This window comes from Pristiophorus japonicus, chromosome 11 (assembly GCF_044704955.1).
Source record: "Pristiophorus japonicus isolate sPriJap1 chromosome 11, sPriJap1.hap1, whole genome shotgun sequence".
Classification (NCBI taxonomy): domain Eukaryota; kingdom Metazoa; phylum Chordata; class Chondrichthyes; family Pristiophoridae; genus Pristiophorus; species Pristiophorus japonicus.
Window position 1 is genome coordinate 55981820 of NC_091987.1, and position 14584 is coordinate 55996403.

General features: G+C 45.5%; 1 protein-coding gene and 1 pseudogene across 3 annotated transcripts in view; one reads left to right on the forward strand and one right to left on the reverse strand.

The window, feature by feature from the left end:
* epha6 (eph receptor A6) overlaps positions 1–14584 on the forward strand; it is a 754048-nt gene that overhangs the window by 133135 nt on the left and 606329 nt on the right. The window lies entirely within an intron of this gene.
* On the reverse strand, positions 6842–7152 carry LOC139276028 (histone H4-like; annotated as a pseudogene).

The following is a 14584-nucleotide window of genomic DNA, read 5'->3' on the forward strand; positions in this document are numbered from 1 at the left end:
TATTTGCATGAGTTCAGAATTAAATAAGATTTAACAAGGCCAGCATCTGTGTTCACCATCCCCCAGTTGTTGAATGGGTTTTGCTGAGTGCTTTCCCACCTCTTCCCTTCTCCCCACTACCCTCCCCCCCCCCACCCCCGCACCCCCCACGCCTATTGCTCCTCCTCAATGGGGTCTCAAGCCTGCAAGAAGGCCAGTAGTCAGCTGCTCACTTTGAACTGCTGCCACACATGATGGCCTAGCAGAACGTACCCGACCAGCTTGGGCCCTGGAAGGCCCGGCTGCGGACTGCATCACCTCAGCTTGGGCGGCAACACTCTGGTGTGGATGGGTTTCAGAGAGCGGCAGGTGCAAAGGTGGAATGATATCCTCCTGAGAGAGGACATCAGGTTCCAATAGGCCCAACATGGTGCTACTACCCCTGGGGCAGAGCCTATACATCTGGAGAAATCTGGGTGAGCACGGATTGCTGCCCTGCTTCGGCAACATTGGGTCTCCGTTGAACTGATGGGGCCCCAGACATGATGGCAGCAGTCAGTGCATCCATGACATTAATTTGCCTCTGCATTAACACAGACTGTGACTGCAGCACATCACAGAACTGAATGATGCCACCATGCACTGATGACATTGCATTATGCAGGCCTCCAATAACGTTGGCCTGGTGCTCAATGGCTACTGCAATGTTAGCCATAGCCCATGCCACCATGTCTGAGACCCCATGGTCACTTGTTGCATCCAACATCCGTTGGTCTCTACCAAGGATGGGCTCAGTGGGCTGCTGAGAGGCAGGTGCAAACCTTGAGGTGGATTCCTCCATCCTCACAACTAGAGCACCGAGACTCTCGGGCACCCTTGCCAGTGCACCCAGCAGACCGCGGTGCAACCGCAATGTATGTCTTGCGACAACCCGTAATTCAGCCTCATCAACAAAGTGCTGGCTGCTGAGCATCACCCTGGCGCGCACTCTCCCTCCGGGGAGCTGGCCCTCATACTTTCCCTCCCCCATGGTGTTGCTGCAGGCCACAGGGTCCCGGAGCATCACCCACCTCCACCTCCCCGACCACGCCTTCCTCCCAAAAGCTGCTGGCCCCGCTCTCTGAAGTTGCTGTTTCCTGTCTGACGTCCATAGAAGTGTCCTCCTCCTCCTCTTCCTCCTGTGCAATATCTCCCACAGTAGAAGGCTGACGTCCAGGCTCTGGTCCATCTGATTGATCATCTGAAAGCACTAAGCCAGGCAAGTGTGGTTACCTGCAGGGGAGAGGGCCAGGACTGGGAAAGGCATTTGGAAATGCCAGTCTCATGGAAAGAGCTAAAGGATTGTGGTTTCAAGGCTAAATGGCCTGCTAAATGTTGCAAGGGAACTCGACACACTGTCACTGTCCCAAGGGGATTCGGCCTCGCCCACTGCCATCCCACCAAATTGAGGGCCCATCAGGACCGGGATGCGTTCCTCCAACTCAATAAGGGGATGGAGGTCAGGGACCCCGCCTCCAGTCCTCATCTGCTCCCTTCGCTTGTGGGCGAGCTTGGCCTGCAAGATTAAAGAGCACGTCAGAGCTAGTGTACTTCTATCGGTGCCTTACATGGCAGAGTACATGTTACTGAATGAGAGTCTTCACAGGTTGAGGAAACTTAGACTAGCTGTGTGTCTTTGGTTTGCCAATGCTTGAATGAGGGGCCCAGGATCTAACAGTAACGGTGAGGCTACTGTCTTCCACACGCATATGAAGAGTGAGGAGGTAACAAGATGAGGGGTGGGTGTGAAAACGGATGAGGAAGGTTACCAGCGTTTGCAGGCCCTTGGAGTGAGTGAGGCTGCAAATGCGAACGTTGCATCTTGCCTCACCCACATAGAGCATGGGGCCCGACACATTCACATTGTGGACACACTGCACATTGAGCTGATGGCATAGTAAGGTTAATGTTAAAGAGACTCACCCTCCGCAGCCATGTTATGTCGTTCCACTTCTTGTGGCATTCAGTGGCTGTCCTGTGCACTGTGTCCCTTGCTGACACTCTTGCAGCCACTTCCCTCCATAGGCCTCGAATGACCTGTGGCAGTGGCCTCTGCCCAGCCTCTGTCCTCAGTAGTTCCCGACGCCCCTCCACGACATGAAGGAGTGCATCGATGGCAGTGTCCGAGAAGCGGTGAGCGCGCTGGCGTGCTGCTGCTGCATCTGCCATCTTCACCTTCTGACTGGGTGTAGGAAGTGAATATAACCACGAGGCGGTGAGGCGCCCAATTACCACCTCAGTTGAATGCAGGTGGCACAGCTGCAAATGCTGCTCAATGCATTGGCTGAAAGTGACAAATCATTAACTGAAAAACGTGACAAACGGGGCAATTTTGTAAAAATGCTGCTGTTGCCGCTCCACTTAACGGCCCACTTACTGCCATTTACGGCCTCCAGAGCAGCATGCAAGGCCTGGATTTAACGCTGCAATCCACTTTACAGGCGGCAAAACTGAATTTTGCGGTTCCAGGCGGCAAATAGCACCTGGCATTAAAATCTGCACTCAGTCGGTGTCACCGCCTCAAAATCGACGATACCAAATTTCAACCCCAGTGTCTATTTCCCAACCATTCTTATTCTGTCTTTTTACTGTGCTCATTTCAATGGCTGAAACACTGCTCACATTTAACTTCCCAATTTCTTGGATTCCTCTGCCATCAAGACTGGACTACTCTGTAAGACTTGGATGCCGTGACTTTGCTCTGCTACTCCGCCATTTCAAGTTTTACCTTAACCTGTTCTAGCTGACAGTGCCCACTCCCACCTGCTGCTATTGCCTGCTGAGCTTCAGGAATGTAATGAACTATTTGTTTTTCAGCTTTACTCTGCTGCTCTGTTGGGTACTGCAAATAAATCCACTTTCTCTGCTGGCTTTGTGACTTTATAATAATCTCCACTTTCACAGCTGCTTTCTACAGAGACAGCATTCTTTGTTGGATTGCCTCCATTGTAGTACCTGGTCTGCTCCTGCATCCTGTTGTCTGTGCCTTGTTTTTCTCATGCTACACTGAGCTAGCTCTGATCTGTTGCTGCTGGTTCACATCCAGCTCTGGATTCCGTTCCATTGCTGCTGAATGAACATTGCTTTGCTGCTTTCCACTTGCTGCCTCTAACTGCTGACGGCACTCATGCTTCAAAACTCCTGTGTCATCTTTTGCTTGACTGGGTTAGGATGACTCCTCAAGTTCCAACCACTGCTCCCAATATTCTGTGCTCCTCACCTCCCTATAGCTGTTCCTCAGACCAGCTTCACTGATCTTGTGGATTTTCATTTCACCATTCCCTGGTTTCCTGGGCTTCACTACTCTCGGTCCTTGTGTTTCAATCCCATTGCTCCTCACTCCTCACTGGCATATCTGCTGCCATACATTACTAATACCCAGGCCTCTACTCATTTCTGCTGAAGCCCAAGATCAACCTCTGCTGACTCATGGTTGCCTCGTTAGCTCATGTTTGCCTCGCCATGTCTCCTCGGCTCTCTATTTTCCACTTGTAATGTATACACCTGTGAGTAAGCTCACAGGTTTGTACATCTGTTGAGTTGGGAGTGGCTTAGCCAGACATGTGGTGTTCACACGACTCAATAAAACCCCAGCCAGTTGGGTTCGGGGGATCCACGATGAGGCAGGTGGTTGTGAGCCTGGTGGATGAATTGTAATTTCTGTTGTGATTGTTAAACCTTTGCTAATAAACCAACTAGTTCTTCATAGCAATGTGTTGCTATGAATTCTTAAGCAAAGAACCCATGAAGCAGATTCATTACACCACTGTTCAACCTCCAGCAATGTGTGCACTGATATTCCACTCTCAAGTAGCTGCTGGATTCCTTTGCTCCCCACAACTATCTCCGAACCTGGACATTGGATCATTGATCTGCCTATTTCCACCTCCGTAACATCGCCCGTCTCGGCCCTTGCCTCAGCTTATCTGCTGCTGAAGCCCTCTTCCATGCCTCTGTTATCTCTAGACTTGACTATTCCAACGCACACCTAGCTGGCCTCCCACATTCTACCCTACGTAAACGAGAGGTGATCCAAAACTCGGCTTTAACACAAAGGTAGGTAGAAATTTGGAACCCCTCCCCCCACCACCACCACCATCAAAGGTAGATTCTAGGACAGTTAGAGCTTTCAGGACTGAGAGAGATATATTTTTGTTAGGTAAGAGTATTAATGGCTATGGATCAAAGACAGGAAAAAGTAGTTGAGGTGCAGATCAGCCATGAATGGCATAGCAGACCTGAGGAGCTGAATGGCCTACTCCAGTTTCTCTTGTTCCTATGATCCTATTTGATCTGAAGTTGAACTTCTGATCTCCACACACTTTCCATCACAAAGACTGCCTACTTCCTCCTTGATAAAATTACACATCTCTGCCCCTGCCTCAGCACATCTGCTACCAAAACTCTGATCCATGCCTTCTTCACCTTAAGACTCGACTTTCTAATGCTCTTCTTCACCCACCATAAACTTCATCCAAAACTATGCTGCCCGTATCCTATCCTGCAGAGTCCTGCTCACCTTCACCCCTGTGCTTACATAAGAACATAAGAAATAGGAACAGGAGTAGGCCATAAGGCCCCTCGAGCCTGCTCCACCATTCAATAAGATCATGGCTGATCTGATCATGGACTCAGCTCCACTTCCCTGCCCGCTCCCCATAACCCCTTACCCCCTTATCGTTTAAGAAACTATCTATTTCTATCTTAAATTTATTCAAAGTCCCAGCTTCCACAGCTCATTGACCTGTAATGGCTCCAGGTCCCCCATCAATTTGAAATTATGATCCTCGTAGCCCTTCAAGGTCTCGCCCCTCCCAATCTCTGTAATCGTCTCCAGGCCGTCAATCCTCTAAGAATGCTGCGTTCCTCTAACTCTTGTCTCTTTTGCATCGCAATATCTCTTTTCTCAACCACATACATTCAGCAGCCTCAGCCCAAAACTCTGGAATTCCCTCCCTAAACCTCTCCACATCCCTCTCCTCTGTAAAACCCATCTCTTTGACTAAGCTTTTGTCACCCATCCCAATATCTCCTCCTTTCGCTTAGTGTTGATTAAAGGCGCTTGAAATGAAAGTTGTTGATATTGTATTTAGATGGCTTGCAAATACCACAGCCATTTCTGTGTGCAGGGTATTCCTCTGCACAAGATTACCACCACCCACCACTGAGTCAGGTGTGTCTTCTTTCTCTCAGCAGACTGAGCATTCTGACTTGAGGCAAAGAAGCTGCAGATATACAGTAAATTAAAGAAAAGTGAACTGACAAATCTACTAAATCAGAAGGCCGAAGAGACCAAGAAACTGGCCCTAAAAAGCAAAATTTAGAGTATAGAAGTAATGGGCAGATGAAACAAAAAAAACGCATTCTGTTTAAACTTTAATTAAAAGATTAATTAGTTCTCAACTAATAGAACTCCAATTAAGATATTTTATTGCAGTTGACCTATGATCTCTGATATAAACTTCTGTGTTTTTGTTGTAAGCGGGACTGTAATTAATCTAACAAGTGATTTCTCTGAATAAGCTGTTGTTCACAAATCAATTAGTGGCATTAATAATTTTCATTATTGGAAAGGCTAATTTGTTTTAACATGTGGTTGTTCCTTGGTTGAATGTTAATACCTGTAGTGGCAAGCTGTAAGGAACTGAAACTACTGAGGACTTTAAGTTAGCCATAGTGGAAATCTACTCTTTGCATTCCAAAACATTGTGCTTGGCTAGTGGGTGATGGTTTTATTTTATTTCAGTTGAGCAATACCAAAAGAAACCTTTTGATAAAACATACCCAGTATGGTTAATTTTCTTGTAACAGTAATGTTCTGGAAAATGAGGGCTCTGATTGGTTACATGCTTATGATTGGCCAGTACATAGAAATATATGGGCTCAAGTTTTGGCCTGAGTTGCTCCTATTTTTTTGGAGCAACTGGTTTAGACTGGAGCATCTTAGAAATTGCAATTCTCGGCATTTAGTTTGCTCCAGTTCCAGTGAGTTAGAATAGTTCCATTTTAGAACAGATTTTTTTTTCAAAAGGGGGCGTGTTCAGCCACTTAGGCCTGTTTTGCAAGTTTAGGCAGCAAAAACTTATTCCAAACTAACTTAGAATGGAGTAAGTGTAGATTTTTGTATGCTCAGAAAAACCTTGCCTACACTTAGAAATCGGGCGTAGGGAACAAGAGATGGGGAGTGGGGTTGGGGGTGGGGAGGAGAGGGAAGATTACAAACAGTAAACACTTCACTTTTACAAATAAAGAGCCATTATCAAAATAAATGATAAATAAATCAATAAATCAACCAATAAATCAATTAAAAAAATAATTAAAAAATCAATAAATAAAAAATTAAGTTTCTACTCACCGACTGCAGCACCAGAAGTCCTCCAACAGCGGCTGGGATGGGCCTCCCCCAGTGTCTCTCTCTCTCTGTCAGTGTCTCTATCTCTGTCTCTGTCAGTGTCTCTCTCTCTGTCTCTGTCAGTGTCGCTCTGTGTTTCTGAGAGCGAGGGGGGGGAGGAGGGGGGAGGGAGAGAAGGGGAAGGAAAAGGAGAGAGGAGGGGAAGAAGGGAGGTAGAGGGGGGGAAGAGGAGGGGGAGGGAGAGAAGAGGAGGGGGAGGGAGAGAAGAGGAGGGGGGGAGGGAAGAGGAGAAGGGAGGGGGGAGAGGAGAGGAGAAGGGAGGTGGAGGGGGAGGGAGGGAAGAGGAGAGGGGAGGGAGGGGGGAGAGGAGAGGAGGAGGGGGTGGAGGAGAGGGGGGGTGAGCTGGAGCGGGATCTGAACGGGAGGGAGGGGAACGGGAGCTGAAGCTGAGATTTTTCTTATCCCGTTCCTTCAACCACTCAACCCATACAGAGTATTTCCTTGGCGCTTCAGGGCATAAACCACATCCATGGCAGTGACCGTCTTGCGTTTGGCATGTTCGGTGTAGGTAACAGAGTCCCTGATGATGTTCTCCAAGAAAACCTTCAGGACTCCGTGAGTTTCCTCAAAGATGAGTCCCAAGATGCGTTTCACAACCCTCGACGAGCCAGGCGATGGATGGCGGGTTTGGTAATCCCCTGAATATTGTCTCAGAGAACTTTACGGTGACGCTTCGCACCACCTTTACCCAGACCTTTTCCACCTTTACCTCGTCCAGACATATTCAAAGTAGGAACTGGAGTTTGCTATGAAGCTGAACAGGAGGGAGGCCTGAGTCCGATCTTCACCGCCCTGGGAGCCCATTCGGCCAAGGGTAGGGGCAGCGTGCTTCGGGCCTCTCCCACGCAGCCTCGGGAGCCTGGAGCTACTGCACATGCGCGCAAACTCTAGCGTGCATGCGCAGAGGTCCCGGCACTGTTTTCAGCGCCGGGACCTGGCTCCGCCCCCGACCCCTTGTGCTGCACCATGCCGCGCACGAAGACGTCCTGAGGAGACCGGAGAATCACAAGGTGAGTTCTCAGCGCCTTTTTCTTCCAGAAAGTCAGCGCACCTTATCGAGATATGCCATTTTTTCAGAGGGCGGAAACTTGAGCCCGATAGAAACATAGAAAATAGCTGCAGGAGTAGGCCATTCGGCCCTTTGAGCCTGCACCACCGTTCAATAAGATCATGGCTGATCATCATCTCAGTACCCCTTTCCTGCTTTCTCTCCATACCCCTTGATCCCTTTAGCCATAAGGGCCATATCTAACTCCCACTTGAATATATCCAATGAACTGGCATCAACAACTCTTTGCGGTAGAGAACTCCACAAGTTAACAACTCTCTGAGTGGAGAAGTTTCTCCTCATCTCGGTCCTAAATGGCTTACCTCTCATCCTTAGACTGTGTCCCCTGGTCCTGGACTTCCCCAACATCGGGAACATTCTTCCTGCATCTAACCTGTCCAGTCCAGTCAGAATTTGTATGTTTCTTTGAGATCCCCTCTTATCCTTCTAAACTTCAGTGAATACAGGCGCAGTCGATCCAGTGTCTCCTCATATGTCAGTCCTGCCATCCCTGGAATCAGTCTGGTGAACCTTCGCTGCACTCCCTCAATAGCAAGAACGTCCTTCCTCAGATTAGGAGACCAAAACTTAACACAATATTCCAGGTGAGACCTCACCAAGGCCCTGTACAACTGCAGTAAGACCTCCTTGCTCCAATACTCAAACCCCCTAGCTATGAAGGCCAACATGCCATTTGCCTTCTTCACCGCCTGCTGTACCTGCATGCCAACTTTCAATGACTGATGAACCATGACACCCAGGTCTCACTGCACCTCCCCTTTTCCTAATCTGCCGCCATTCAGAAAATATTCTGCCTTCATGTTTTTGCCCCCAAAGTGGATAACCTCACATTTATCCACATTATACTGCATCTGCCATGCATTTGCCTACTCATCTAACCTGTCCAAGTCACCCTGCAGCCACTTAGCGTCCCCTTCACAGCTCACACCGCCACTCAGCTTAATGTCATCTCAAACTTGGAGATATTACACTCAATTCCTTCATCTAAATCATTGATGTATATTGTAAATAGCTGGGGTCCCAGCACTGAGCCCTGCGGCACCCCATTAGTCACTGCCTGCCATTCTGAAAAGGACCAATAACAAGAAGTAAGTCTAGTCTTCAAAGTATGACTCTACCATTTACGCTGCTGGGTTCTACCTAAAAACAATCCAAGTTTCTATCTGTAGCTATTAAAATGTCATTTATTTTTGTTATTATGATGCAATTTTTCAGATTTTAGGTCATGCTGATTGTGTTTCAAGATTAATGGCTGTTCGGTTAAAACATTAATGTTCATAATGAAATTTGAATTTAATGTACTCTGTACCCTCCCCCCATTGCTGTTTGTGGGAGCTTGCTCTGCACAAATTGGTTGCTGCATTGCCTACATTACAATAGTGACTACACTTCAAAAATAATTCATTGCTTGTAAAGTGCTTTGGGACATCATGAGGATGTGAAAGGTGCTATATAAATGCAAGTCTTTCTTTATTGTTCTACAATAGCACAATAGAATCGTCAGAAAATGTTTCTCTGTCAACATCTACCCCATTTATTTCCTTAGGATGTGATTTTATGTATGGTAATAATTAAATTGTGCTGATTCAGTACTCATATTGCTGCTCAAAATCAAAGACTCCCAGCATTCCATTAACCTGGAAATGCTGACTATTCATTTTGTATAAGAACATCACATTGTCAGAGCTGAGTAATATAATACATTCTCTGTTGTAAGATTGCTGGAGTATAAATCCTGACACTTTTGTGTTGCATCTTATGTTCTGTTGACACTTTTATATAGAGGTGCCTTTTCTAATCTACAAATTGTTTGGTTCACAATGACTGCAGAATTATAATGAAATGGATTTACTTCTATTAACCCAATGATAGATTAGTTGCAGTACTGCCAAGAATCATGACTTTCGCAAAGAAACCACAGATTAAGTTGTTCCTATAAATCAGCAGTTTTTTATTTAAATATGTGGGATACAATTAGAGTGAAGATGCCCATCAACAAGGTCTCTGGTAACTAGCATAATATCATCATCCTTTAAAGCATCATTTATGATTCATTGCACTGAATTTCCTGGGGGTGGGGGCGAAGTCCCTCTCAGCATATCTGGGTAGGCAGGTATGTCTGATCTAATGACGTACTTCCACTATCCAAATGCCAGGTTCCTCTGAAGGACAGGGCCGTGGGAACTCGTAACTTCCCTACCACCAGTCCTTATGACAATGCCCTGTAAGGAATGAGTGAGGGCTCTGCCCCAACATGCCAGCCTGCAAAATTTGTTGCAAGTTTGGACTTTCGAATTTCTCCAGCTACTTTGCTGAAAGGTACAAGGGCCTAGAAATTCGATAAGGCCCGAAAACGGGTGGTGATACCGCAGGGCGTGATTTGCTCGCACTGTTTAGAAAGTGAAGGCAGTACCTTAATTTGGTGCTGCTTGCTGATTTGAATGATTTTAGTGCACAGCCCAGCGATGAACGCGCTGCTTCAGGCTGTGCACTCAGCAAATGGCTCAATGTCACATCGCTACATTCTCTTAAAGCAAGGCTGTCATTTTTGAAGGCAGTTTCAGCCCTTAAAGGTGAACTGCCTTCTGAAAAATAATGTAAAATCTTTCCAAACTATGCAGTCTTCGGCTTTTAAAGCTGAACTGCCTTCTGCATGTGAAAAAAATAGAAGTGTTTCAGCAGTAACACAAATTGCTCAACTGGCCAGGAAAAGGATACCCAAAGTCTCGTACGCAGCACTCCAGCTTTGTGCAGGGGGTCAACACTGGAAGAGAGATCCTCTACCTGTACCTAGGATTGGAAATTTTGCTTTGTGATGGCTTTTATTTCAGCATTGTGGCCAGGAGGATGCTGTGATGGTCAGTAACAGAGGGGAGGTGAGGTGTGGGACAAATGTGGAAAGGGGAATTGGGGTTGCGGTCACTGGTACCGTAGGCAGATGATTCGATCCCGGATACCCCGGCCAGAAAGGAGCTTGTCTGGGTTGCATCCTTCCTTCTGCTTCCTCCTCTTCTGCTTCCTCATTCCTCCATGAGCAGCTTTTCCCCTTTGCTGCCTCTGCTTCATCTCCAGCCCAAGAGGGACTGCAACTAGAGCCCCCAGGATTGGGAGCAAGTAGCATTCTCAGAGGACTTTCTTTAACATCCAAAGCCATACAAGCATCCAGCAGCACTTCCTGCATTCCCTGCACACTAACAACTTTTTAAATGTATTGCACCAAACCACCACTCAAATAAAATGTAAAAAAAACTCCAAAAGCCCCCATTTTTTTCAACAAAACCGTCCTTAACAACCAGTGCAACATGATCAAGTTTCGCGGCCATGGATTTTCAAGGCCCAGAATCTGCCATTGGTCAAATTAGTTTGTTTAATTGATTAGAGGTGGATTCCTATGAACCACAACTGGTTTGTTCCATTGTGAAGAATAATATACTCAACATAGACATGCAAAGTGTTTGTGTCTTCCTGGATATTTGCCATTGTGCTTGTGACATTTGCTCCCTATTCATTGATATACTTGTGAAGTAAATTGAGTTTATCTGGGTTCTTCTACCACAACAAGATAACACAAGTGTTAGTGTTCACGCATTTGGGATTAACAGCTGTAAATTTGAAGCAGGATTTATTTTGAAATTTGGTCTTTAACCAGAATAAGAGAACCAATAATTCGCTGTGGATGGACTTACGCAGAACTTTGCAAAAGGATGAAATGGGCTAAATTCAGAAGCCATTCTTCTGAAGGGTAATTATCCCATTCCAGACCTTCTGCTTTGCACAAAAGTAATGAAGTACTTTTTGTATTTGTTGATTACTGTACTTCATGTTACTAATTATTTTTATATAGAGATATTAGTTGCTTCTTTAAATCTCTGGTTACATGAGTAATGTCTACCAATTTGAAGAGGATTTAGTAGGGTGATGTGAATCTGTGCTAAATGTAATAGACATATTACTGCAAGCAGAACAATTGTTGTCTCCTGTAGTATGAATATCTGAGTACACAATAGTGAAAAGCTTTAGTTTCTGGACAAGATGCTATCTTAGAAACCATATTACATCTTTGAAAGAGAAGATAACTTTAAAAAAAAAATCAGAATTGTGACACTTATCCTGATGTAAATGTTTACAATTTTTTAAAATTGTTGACAAACACAATAATGAAAAATTAATTGAGAGTCATTTATTTTAGTATTATGTGCACTTATTACAATATTTTTCTCCCTCTGTTATAGAATCATAGAATCATATAGCACAGTAAGAGGTCATTCGGCCCACTGTACCTGTGCTGGCCCTTCGAAAGAGCAGTCAAGATTAGTCCCACGCCCCGATCTTTCCCATAGCCCTGCACATTTTTCCTTTTCAAGTATTTAACCAATTCCCTTTGGAAAGTCATTATTGAAACTGCTTCCACACCCTTTGAGGCAGTGCATTACAAATCATAACAACTCACTGTGTTTAAGAAAAAATCTCTTTATCTCATTACTTTAAATCTGAGTCCTCTGGTTACCAACCCTCCTGTCACTGGAAAGAGTTTCTCCTTATTTATTGTATCAAAACCCCTCCAAATTTTGAACATCTCCATTAAATCTCCCCTTGACCTTCTCTATGCTAAAGAGAACAATTTCAGCTTCTCTACTAGCGTCATATAAGTCCCACAACCCTGGTATCATTCTAGCAAACATCCTCTGTACCCTCTCTAAAGCCTTGACATCCTTCTCAAAGTGTGGTGCCTGGAACTGGACATAATACTCCAGCTGAGGCCTAACCAGTGTTTTATAAAGGTTTAGCATAACTTCCTCTTGATTTTGTACTCTCTGCCTCTATTTATAAAATCAATGATCATATATACTTTTTTAACAGCCTTCTCAACTTGTCCTGTCACCTCCAAAGATTAGTGTACATAAGCCCTCAGGTCTCTCTGTTCCTGCACCCCCTTTCAAATTGTACCATTTAGTTCATGCTACCTCTCCTCATTCCTCCTACCAAAATGCATCACTTCACACTTCGAAGAGCTTTCTCTCCCTGAGTGACTTGTGGTTTGCATATTGTTTCATAGTGTACACAAGATGAGGTATGGTTTTATGTCAGGTTAATCTGTTGTACCGTATAGACAGCTCACCACCTCATTGGTCTACTTCTCCCATATCCCTAGTTTCAAATTAAAGTTTTTTACCCTTTATTTTGTATCTACTGGTTGATCCACCATGACCATGGTTATAACGTCAAGGTCAAGTATAGTCTTCAAGTGAAGTAGAATTGGATCAGAGCACGCAGATGTAATTCACTCTCCATTTTAAAGTCACACATTCTGTCCTTATTCTTATATCGTATTTTGATTTGATATTTGTTGTTAAATGGAAAAACTTGTGGAAATTTGGGAAACAGAAGTAGAGTTGTTTGGAGAACAGTTGGTCAATTTTAATAGCTAGCAGGCAGTAGGTGAGGTAACTGCTCTTCTAGCTCAATGACATTGGCGGGAGGTCTAATAGATTTGGGTGCTCAAGCCTAATGTATATGCAAGAGATAAGATGCCAGCATCGATTCATCATCACAGGCAGTCCCTCGAAATCGAGGAAGACTTGCTTCCACTCTAAAGGTCAGTTCTCAGGTGACTGAACAGTCCAATACGGGAATTACAGTCTCTGTCACAGGTGGGACAGACAGTGGTTGCAGGAAAGGGTGGGTGGGACTGGTTTGCTGCACGCTCCTTCCGCTGCCTGTGTTGGTTTCTGCTTGCTCTTGGCGACGAAATTCGAGGTGCTCAGTGCCCTCCAGGATGCACTTCCTCCAATTAGGACGGTCTTTGGCCAGGGACTCCCAGGTGTCAGTGGGGATGTTGTCTTTTATCAAGGAGGCTTTGAGGGTGTCCTTGAAACATTTCCTCTGCCCACCTGGGGCTCGCTTGCCATGTAGGAGTTCCGAGTTGAGCGTTTGCTTTGGGAGTCTTGTGTCAGGCATGTGAACAATGTGGCCCGCCCAATGGAGCTGATCGAGTGTGGCCAGTGCTTCGATGCTGGGGATGTTGGCCTGATCGAGGACGCTAAAGTTGGTGCGTCTGTCCACCCAGGGGATTTGCAGGATCTTGCGGAGACATTGTTGGTGATAATTCTCCCGTGATTTGAGGTATCTACTGTAGATGGTCCACGTCTCTGAGCCATACAGGAGGGCGGGTATCACCACAACCCTGTAGACCATGAAATTAGTGGCAGATTTGAGGGCCTGATCTTTGAACACTCTCTTCCTCAGGCAGCCGAAAGCTGCGCTGGCGGTGTTGAATCTCGCTGTCAATGTCTGCCCTTGCTGATAATAGGCTCCCAAGGTATGGAAAGTGGTCCACGTTGTCCAGGGCCGCGCCATGGATTTGATGACTGGGGGACAGTGCTGTGTAGCGGGGTTAGGTTGGTGAAGGACATTTGTCTTATGGATGTTTAGTGTAAGACCCATGCTTTCATATGCCTCAGTGAAGATGTTGCTGCTTATAAGTGGCTTGCTGTGATTAAACTTCAAAAGTACTTAATTGGCTGTAAAGCACTTTGGAACGACCTGAGGTCTATTTTCTATTTTTCTTTGCTGACTACCTATATCGAGGACTGCTTGAAAATCAGAACGGGCAGACCTCTACTGTTCAATTGGTAGTTTTTCTTAATTTTTGTCCGCTAGTGCCGCATTTGCTCGTGTAAACACAAGACTAGCGAGATGATAATCAGTCCCCAGAAGTATCGCTTCAGTGCGGGCAGACAAGGTGGAAATGTAAAGCAGCATCACCAAAAGCAGGCAGATGTAATTATAGAGCTGTGGACTTTGCAAAGGCAGTGTCCATTCTAAATGTGGATATACGCATTTTATACTTACCTAATTGCTACATTCTAGCCCCACCCCTTGAAAAAAGGACAAATTACTTTATTCAAGCAATAGTATTCCTATTTCATTAGTGTTGTCTTCCAGGTACACATTAAAAATTGTACCACCCTGACCACTTAGAATATATTACACGATGAACATTAAACAATGGCAACGTTCCAAATGCCAAATTTCACTTGTCACACCTTGCCTGCTCTTTAAAAACATTGCAAATTGCTGGAATA